General features: G+C 42.2%; 1 pseudogene; it reads left to right on the top strand.

Annotated features, from left to right (window-relative positions):
* The first annotated feature begins 3,362 nt into the window (after window positions 1–3,362).
* On the top strand, window positions 3,363–8,046 carry LOC123652313 (annotated as a pseudogene).
* Window positions 8,047–9,892: the final 1,846 nt, after the last annotated feature.

Below are 9,892 nucleotides of genomic sequence, written 5' to 3'. Positions count from 1 at the left end.
CAAAACAGCATCTCTGCTCTCTAAAGAAACTCACATTCTAGCCGAGACCGGTTTGGCTCAATGGATAGAGCGTCGGCTTGGGGACTGAAGGGACCCGGGTTCGATTCCGGTCAAGGGCATGTACCTTGGTTGCGGGCATATCCCCAGTGGGGGGTGTGCAAGAGGCAGCTGATCGATGACTCTCTCTCATCGATGTTTCTGGCTTTCTATCTCTCTCCCTTCCTCTCTGTACAAAATCAATAAAATATATTTAAAAAAAAAAAAAAAAAGAAACTCACATTCTAGTTGTGGGGACACACAATTACAGAGTACGCAGTGCCATGTTTGGAATAAAGGAACAATCTAACCTGGTTGGGTTGTAGAAAGCTGCAAGAAGCCTGAGCTCAGTCTTAAACGATGAGCACGTGGTAGCCAGAAGTTTGGGGTATGTGGGAGATGAGAATTGTTCCACTTGGAATAGTATATGCACATAAACAGATATGGCAGAGCATCGCATGGTTGGGAAGCTAATTTATGTGGCTAGACTATATAGTGTTTGTGGGCTGAGGTTTTAGGAATAAGAAGAATCTCATGTAAACACACAAAGCTCACAGGAACCAATCTACTGACACCCAGCCATGCTTCATAACAGAATTTAGGAATCATTTTGTTGCCTCCTCAACAGCAAGAGTTTGTCCCCAGCCATTATGGTGATTTCATTCCTTTTTGTTTCTGTCACCCTGGCCTTTATCTCCCATTCAATACCTGGAGTAGATTTGGATTAGTCATAGCTTCTGCTTAGCCATTTCCTGTTGACTCAACAATATCTATATTCTTGTCATCACTCCTGTCTTCTCTGCATATCTTCATCTTCTGTTTTGCAACAACTGGGTAGCCTTCTGTGTCTCAGATTCAGATATCCTCATAGAAGAGGACCTGATTGGTCTCACTGATCATTTGGGACCTGAAGGGTTGCCGAAAATTTTATTAGGAATGGACTCCATTCAGCAGGCAGTGGGCAGGGTAAGCATTCTGAGATTTGGCCTTTTCAGTACAGTGAAAAGGGAAAGGGAAAAAGAAGCAGAGGAGGTGTCTAAGGTAGAAGACAGGGTAACAGATATGAGAAATACTTTAGGAAAGGAATAACACTTAGAAACTGATTAGATCTTGAAGGGTGGGGATCAGGTAGAAAGGGAGTCTGATAGAGCGGTAGATTTCTGGCTTACACGGTTGGGTAGATACTGTGAGAAAACACAGGAACTGGGTAGGTAGAGGGGGGAAGGGAAAAAAGATGCATTGTACTATAGATGTGAGTTTGGAGTATCAAGGAGCATCCAGAGAGAGACACCTAGCAGGAACTTAAATGGAGCTCAATAGATGTGTTTTGTTGCAGGTAACAGAAACCTAGTTTCAACTAGCTGAAGTAAAGGGGGATGTCACCCATGTGAGAGGAGGAAGGTGGAGCCAGGCTTGAACAAGATCAAGGATTTGGAGCCCATCCATACAGCCCTAAACCTCTCACCTCAATTTTTTGGAGTAGAGAACCCCAAACACTGGTTTTTACACACAGCAGAAGATACTGCTACAGGTAGCTTTGGCATATATCCTAACCACTCCATGACCAGCAAGGAAAGCTGGTTCTTCCATCTTTGGTTTGCAAAATTCTAGGAGAAGAACTCAACAGTTTATATTAACTCATCATCATTCCTTAGGCCAGTCCCTGGAGTCAAGGGAACATGAAGTGTTGTCTTTGGCCCAGCTTTGGTCACATGCCTACCTCTGTGGCCAGAGTAGGTGAGTTCTGTTCTCAGATGAAGCAGAGTATCACAGGAAGATCCTCCACTAATATTAATTCCTCACTTGATTAGCTTTCCTTTCTTTCCAATGTTCATAAAACAGAATTCTCTGCAGTAGCTCACAGAATGACTGGGCCACCTGAATCTTTCCTGAGTGTTTCCAGGAGACTTTTAAGTTACCTTGTAGTATTTTTCTATCTCCAGGTCATCACTTCTAGAAAAGTCAGTGAAGTTGACTGACTTTCAGGGAAGCTGGAATCCTGGGGGAAACGAGAAAATATTCAAGTGCGGTTGTTCCTTTATTCTTCCAGGACTATATATCAGTGTCCCTTCCTTTGCACATGTCTCTGTGCTCACCAGAGCAATGGGTCAGCATGAACACCAATTTCCAGGCATTGTTGGAGCAGAAAAACTCAACATTAACAGTCTTTTGCCCCTATTTTCTCTTTAGGAAATTTATGAATAATGTACTCCAGATAAACAAGAAAAAGGAAGGCACATTATTAAAGTAGTAAATCCAACAGGAAAGTGTCCAATGGAAATTCTGAGACAAAGGTGTGCCCAAAGCCTGCCCCGGTTATGGGCAGGAGGAAGTGGGGCTTCAGCCAGAGATCTCCAGTGTGGGAACAGAACTGAGATTACCTGTATGTTTGAGCCTCGGGGAATGGCAATGCTGGCAGTCATACAACAGCTCTAGCTGAGCAATTGAAACAATGATCAGTTAATAGAAAATTATACTGATGAAAACAATGAGGCAAATGCTGATTCCAAAAAATAAAAGCAACGCAATGAAGGAGATTATTATGAAATACTATCTGCTTCTGACTTTTTTACATAAGTAATAATGTAAACACTGACTAAAAATTGTGTTCTATTAGAGGAAAGGAAGTAGGAAGTTGAGAATATCAGATCACCTATGATAATGTAAAGTCAATAACATTAAGAAATCCTATATAATAAAAGTGTAGGTTGTGCAACACCCTCGCACAACGTCATTACAAACATGGCCAGCAGGGGAGGGCAGTTTTGGGCGATCAGGCCAGCATATGAAACTAGAGGCCTGGTGCACAAAATTCATACATGGGGGGGGGGGAGGGGGGGGAGAGGATGTCCCTCAGCCAAGCCTGCACTCTCTTATTTATTTAAAGGTCTCTTAGACCTAAGGATAAGAATCTTTAAGTTCATATTTCTTAATGGAAACAATTCTCAAGCATAAAATATTCTCTAAGAGGAAGTCCTGTACCTAGTATCTGGATTGAAGGACCTGGAGAATTAAGGTGAACTCGAGACTTTTGTGACATGTAAAGTCTTAATGTAGTAACCATCTAAAGAGTATTAGACCCAAGGTTACTACTGTATCTAGCAAACAGCTCTATGGTAGATCCCAACCTCATTTTCCAGTCACAATATGGTAGAGTATTAAAGATCTATCATAGTTTACTTACCTTGTTGAGATCTCAGCTGAATTTAGGAGTTAGTAACTAACCAATATAAAGACAAGAGGGAAGGCTAGGCCACTATTAGAGTCTTTGGCCACCACTGTTTTTTCTCTATGGTTGGCCAAGTTACCCACTTCAAATTCTGCAGATAGCTGACACTTTTATGACAGATTGTCTCACACCTATTTTTACTACTGTTTTTAAGAAGTTTGAGGTGGTAAATGACCATGAAGAACTTAAGAAGTACACCTAGAAGGAAAATAACTTTTTTCCTGATATACTTAAAATGAAGACCAGTCTGGAAAAACATGTGTTGCTATGAATCAGAGGTTTCCAAATATGTTAAAGTTCTCTGTCTTACACCACAGAAGTTCTCCCAGCCTACTTTGTGAAAATAGATTATCATGCTTCCTTTTCCTGCTTCATTTTTTTAAAAATGCCTACCACAAGTGGGGTATCTCAAGATTTTATATCTAAACCTGAAACTGAGAAATACTGCCAACCACTCTTCTCTCAGAGTAGAAATGTGGTCTTGGACCACTTTTATGGCACTTATTACAAATGCAAATTTCTGTTTCCCACCCAGATTTACTGAATCAGAATGTCTGAAGAGGACCAAGGAATGTAATTTTTCCATCGGTTCTTTCCCTACATCAGTTGTAATTAGTATTGTGTTGGTTTTTCTTTATCCCAGGCTAGAATGAGGTATGTACATCTAAAACCTCTCCCTGTTTTTTCTTAATGCTATTGAGGACAGCTCTGTCTTGTTATTCGATGGTCAGTGTCCATGGCATGAAACCTCAGATTTAAGAGCTAGAACAAAACTTTCTCTGTCCTGTGAACTGGTCAATATGTTTCCTTTGTTAGACCAGTGCTTGTCAAATTGGACTAATTCTCAGAATCACTTGAAGAACTTTCAAAACACACACTGCTAACCAGACCTCATACAAGACTCATTCATCAGAACCTCCAGGTTAGGGAGGATCCGTGTGAGAGTGCTAATTAATTATCCTGTTTTAAAATCCCTACGTGGAACTAGTTAATTCACCATGTTCACTTTTTGCTTGGCTTCCTAGAAGCTAGTCTTGCAACATTTTTTTCTTGGAATTCAGTACTTTAATATAATTATTCTCCTTTTTCTTTCCCATTTTATTACTTGTCTCATTTAGTATGTTTTTAATGAATTTCAACTTCAAAGGAATAATTATCCTTTGGACCATCACATTTCATGCAATAGCATTTAAACCTAAAATAAATCAGTTATTAGGATTACAGAGAGAAAGGATATTGTGAGCAGAAAAGTCTCATCATTCAGATCTTATGGAGACTTCATGGAAATTATTGCTTGAAAAGCACACTGAAAATAATTGCTATTAAATGTCATACACATAAGTTCTTGGTCCCCCTTTATTCCCTTTGCTGTTGGAACCCCCAAGACTGAATACACTGATCTCCTTCCTTGTTATTCACCACCTCAAAGATCTAACCCATGTTAGTGGTGTTAACCATTACCACCATGCTGAATAATTTCCAGATGTGTGCTTGATCTGGAACCATTCACCAAAACCCCAGGCCTAAATATTTTTCTATCTGCAGGAATTCTTCATTTGGCTGTCTCCCAAAGTCCAGACATCAATGTGAAGAAAGTCAATACATCTAAAGCCAAACTCTTTTCTTATTCCACAGTGTTATATTCTTAATTACCATCCTTCCCAGCTCATCATTTGGATAAATAGCATCACCATTATCCCATGCCCCAAGCAGCATTGGTCCTTAATCACTCTTATTTCTTTTAATCCCTACTCCACTTAGCAGAGCGGTATTTACACTATAGTTTGAGGATGTGGATTCAATTTGACAACCAAAGAAAATGCTGGTGGATATGAGTGATGCTCAGAAGAACTGGTAAATTGTTTAGGAAATGTGAGTGGCTTGCTTCACAGGGTCGAAAGCTATCATTTGTCTTAGTCTCGGACTTATCCCTTTCTCTTTCCTTCCCTGAACTAGTGCTCATTTCCCCAATTAAAATAAACTACTAGTAATTGAATTCCATGTACATGCTCTGTTCCTGTTCCCATTTGTCATGGTAGTGGTGATAGCAACAGTTTAGTAATATATATTCCTCCTCGGAAGAAAAGAAATGATAGTAATTTTCAATTTGTTGTTATGAGTATTAAATGTTCATAGTGTTCAGTACAACCCTTTGCACCCAGTAAATACTAGTTGCTCTTATTTTGTCATTGTTGTTAATAATATATTCACATATCCTTCTATGATGATACTTGGGCTTGTACCATTTAAGCTCCAAAAAATACCATCTTTATTCTTTAGTAAATTCTTTCCATAACTTTATAAGATAAAATTCACATTATTCACCTGGGAGTTAAAATTCAATAGTTGTAAAATCCTAAACATGTTATTTTACAGAGCCTCTGTTTCCTTATTTGAAATAGGGATAACATTATGTTCCAGGTTAATATAAGGTTAAAATTACTAATATATTATCAACAGTGCCTGGGGGATTGCAAAGAATTGTCTCCATTTTAGCTGTCTTCATTTGTGCTGTAAGCTTTGTCTTAGGCTGATGCAATCAAGAGAAAAAAAGCTCCAAAGAATCTTTGGCCACCACCCCAAGACCTTGGTTCCACTAGGCAATGAGCCATACATCATTTTTTGATGGCTACAAGATATCAGCTCAGTTCAACCAGTTACAAATTCCCTGAGGCATAAGACCTTCTAATTATAGAATCCATTTACGAAAGCATTTTGCACAGAATGATGCAAAAAGAATGATTCATTCTCCTCAGGTGTAAGTGATGTACTGCGTGCTTCCTGCCAGCTGTGAGTACCCAGCTGCCTTTTGAAGCATCCCCAAAAAAGCTGCTGTGTCCAGCATGTGTCAAACCCCAGGAAATGCTGACCCATTTTAGGGCCCTCTTCGAAGCATAACAAATTCAAACTAAGACCTCTTCCTCCCTCTGTGTCTGCTGAGGTTATTTCAGATATCCTCCCCCCCATCATATGTCTCCACAGCTCTTGGTCGTTGCCTCGACTACAAGTCACTCCACCCATCTATTATTCTCATTCGCTTGTGTTCATGCTACTGTTGATTTATTTTTCTCCTCTAATCTCACCACCTCTTGCTATTCCTCTACATCCAGAACCTTTCTACCAGATGGTTCATGTTCTTATTTGCCCCAAACCCCTTCCTCCACAACTTCTGGTAATAGATTCACCCTACCCATAGGAAAAAGCATGTGACCAAAGTGGGCCACAAAAGCTGACCCGGAAAAGATCGAGCAACCGAGCCAGCCTAGTCTAAGTCTTTCCTTGGTATTGTTCTGATAGACCTTCAAGTGACTATATTCTCTGCCATGTAAATAACATCTATTTATTATACAATAGGGGGAAATGACACCAAACTGAAACAAAGAAAGCAACAAGAGGGATAAAGAAATAAGAGTCCTACTTTTCCTGTAAGTGGCTTAAGGCGACCTCTGAAAATGGTTTGCTATTCACTTGACCCAGAAAAACCCACACACATGCAAATCAAGAGGTTCAAATATTCACGTTCACTTTACAAACACCCATGAAGCTACCCAGGCCATCAAGGGTATGCGTATCCAAAAAACCACCGATTATCTAAAGGATGTCACTTTACAGAAGCATCGTGTGCCCATCTGTCATTACAGCGGTGGAGATGGTAGGTGTGCCCAGGCCAAACAGTGGGGCTGGATGCGGGGTCAGTGGCCCAAAAAAGAGTGCTGAATTTTTTCTGCCCATGCTTAAAAATGCAGAGAATCATGCTGGATGTAAGGGTGTAGACGTAGACTCTCTGGTCGTTGAGCACATCCAGGTAAACAAAGCTCTCAAGATGCCGCGTAGAACCTGCACAGAGCTCATGGGCCAGTTACCCATACCCGAGCTCTCCCTGCCACATGGAGATCCTTGCTACAAAAAGAACAGACTGTTCCCAAACCAAAAGAGTGGTTACCAGAGCCCAACAGAGAGCTAACGGAAACTGCAACCTTCTCTGGAAGAAGCTAAGCATGCAGGGTAGGAGCTTGCAGTGCTTGAGCGAGCACATCAGTGGTACAAAGGCTCACCATTTCTGCCCAGGATTCTGGAGCCCTGCCCCTCCCCTGGGCCGGTCAAAACTTTGCTACTCAGTCTGAAGCTCTTCCTGCCCAGTCCTCCTTCCTTCCTTTCATGGATGTCAGGCCTGTGCTAAAACCTAAAGTCTTTCCCTGCTGACTCCTCTGCCCTTTATATTTGACAAATGTTATTGTCCATAAATCTCTTATGATGCTAAGTCTATTTTGGCATCTGTTTCCTGCGAAACCCAATTAGACAACCGCACATCCTCTGTCTCACCAAATACAAATGACCACCTCAGGTGCTAGCGCTGCCAGGGTATGGTAGGTTTATGCGGCTCGAAGACCAGTGGGGGCATTTTCTCACAGAAGAGTGGGAAATAATTAAATTTTAAGATACGAAAAAGTCAGTTTCAGCTTAAGAACTCAACTTCAATGGAATAATTGACTTCCAAATGACCTAGAACCCTTCCATTGCACCCTTCACCAAGCAAGTCTTGAAAGCACCATCACATCAGTGATTGTCTATTATCTGTCTTTCATTCCAGGCACATGAGTTTCAAGAACAAAAACTCTTTCCTTTGGGGATAATAAAATTGTTCTAAAGTTAGATTATTGTGATGGCTGCACAACTTTGAAATACACTAAAAACCATCAAATTGTGCACCTGTGTGATATAAATTATGTCTCAAAGCTATTAAAACGTATAATTGAATTATAAGAGATAGTCAGTAGTCGGTGAAGCCTTCAAAGAAGTCACACATGAATGAGATTTAGAGGAATGATAGGAGAGTCCTGGGGGGAAGAGGAGAGAACATTCTGGACAGAAGCCGTAGACACATAGCCAGGGGAGAGGGCATGCTATAGAGCGTACAGTGTGAAGTCAGTAAGGCTGGTACTAGGAGATTGGGGCCTATGCAGGCAGGGTTTGAGCCTGTATGAGTAAGCAGGGGCCAACTCATCATGGGCTAGTCATGGGGGAAACCACCAAAATCTTTGAGCTTATTTGAAGCATCATTCTAATGTAAAAACTGGAAGGCCATTTGGAAGTGAGTGAAACCAGTAATTATTTGACCAAAAAGGAGGAACTCTCATCCCATCTAATAAAAGAGTAATATGCAAATTCACCGTCACTCCAACATACAAAATGGCTGCCCCCATGTGGTCAAAGATGGCTGACCCCATGTGGACACAAGAGGCCACCACAAGATGGCAAGCAGGGGAGGATGGATCAGGCCAGCAGGGGAGAGCAGTTGTGGGCAATCAGGCCAGCAGGGGAGGACAGTTGGGAGGGAACCATGCCTACAAGGGAGGGTAATTGGGGGTGGTCAAGCCTGCAGGGGAGGGCAGTTAGAGGCCACCAGGCCAGCAGAGGAGGGAAGTTAGGGGCAAACAGGCTGGCAGGGGAGAGAAGCTAGGCATTATGCTGGCAAGGGAGTGGTTAGAGGATGATCAGGTTGGCAGGCAGAAGCGGTTAGGGGCAATGAGGAAGGCAGGCAGGTGAGCAGTTGGGATCCAGCAGTCCTGGATTGTGAGAGGAATGTCCCAGATTGGAGAAGGTGCAGGCTGGGCTGAGGGACAACACACACACACACACACACACACACACACGAATTTTGTGCACTAGGCCTCTAGTAGCTAATACTTATAGAGCCCTAACCCTCTACTGAGCACTTTCCTTGAATCATCTATTCAGTTGCTAAAGTAGGTACTTACAGTAATATTTTTATAGATGATATTCAGGTGGCTTGCTCCCTCGCCTCCTTGAGGTCTTCAGGCAAATGCAACTTCCCAAAACTGTCCCTATTCCCTTGCTTTATTTTTCTCTGGGACTCCCATCTCGGTTTAACATGTTCTACTTTTTAAAATCTTATTTGAAGATTCCCCACCGCTGGACTGAAAGCCCAACAGAACAGGTTAATTTGTAATTTTCATTCAGTTCTGTACCCCCAGTGCCTACCTACCCAATAAATATTCTTTGAATAAATGAATACTCAAAATGAATGAGTCAATCGAGACTCACAGAGTTTAAGTAACTTGTTCGTGATCACACAGATGATAAGTGGCAGAATTCTGATTCAAAACCCTTGAATTCTTTGGCCAGCCAATGTGGCTCAGTGTTTGAGGGCCAACCTATGAACCAGAAGGAGGTCCCCGTCAGGGCTCATGCCCCGGTTATAGCGGTGATTCCATCATCATCATCATCATCATCATCATCATCATCATCATCATCTCTCTCTGAAATAAATAAATAAATTGATTAAAAATTATTTTTTTTAAAGAAGTGATACTCAGCAAGGAAGCAGGCACTGACACCCAGTCCAAGATAGCCAGGAGGGTGGGAAAGCATGCTTGTGGCCTTGCACGCTACCACACGTGGCGGTCAGCGACCAGGCTGGGTGGGTATTTAACCTGTTTAACTCAGTTGCTTGGCTCCGGCTTCTGCCCTCGCCGGCCGGCACTGTCGGCCTCCGGTCGCCAGGCGGCGCTGTGGGCTGCCAGGGCGACCGCGGCACCAGCGAGCGCCGCCTCCCCCTCCCTGCTGCGCATGCTCGTCCCGCCGTGGGCTCGCTTTTTTTTTTTT

Source organism: Pipistrellus kuhlii, unplaced genomic scaffold (assembly GCF_014108245.1).
Source record: "Pipistrellus kuhlii isolate mPipKuh1 unplaced genomic scaffold, mPipKuh1.p scaffold_m20_p_14, whole genome shotgun sequence".
Taxonomy (NCBI): domain Eukaryota; kingdom Metazoa; phylum Chordata; class Mammalia; order Chiroptera; family Vespertilionidae; genus Pipistrellus; species Pipistrellus kuhlii.
The sequence above is the reverse complement of the archived record's forward strand: the minus strand, read 5'-3'. Positions and strand labels throughout refer to the sequence as shown.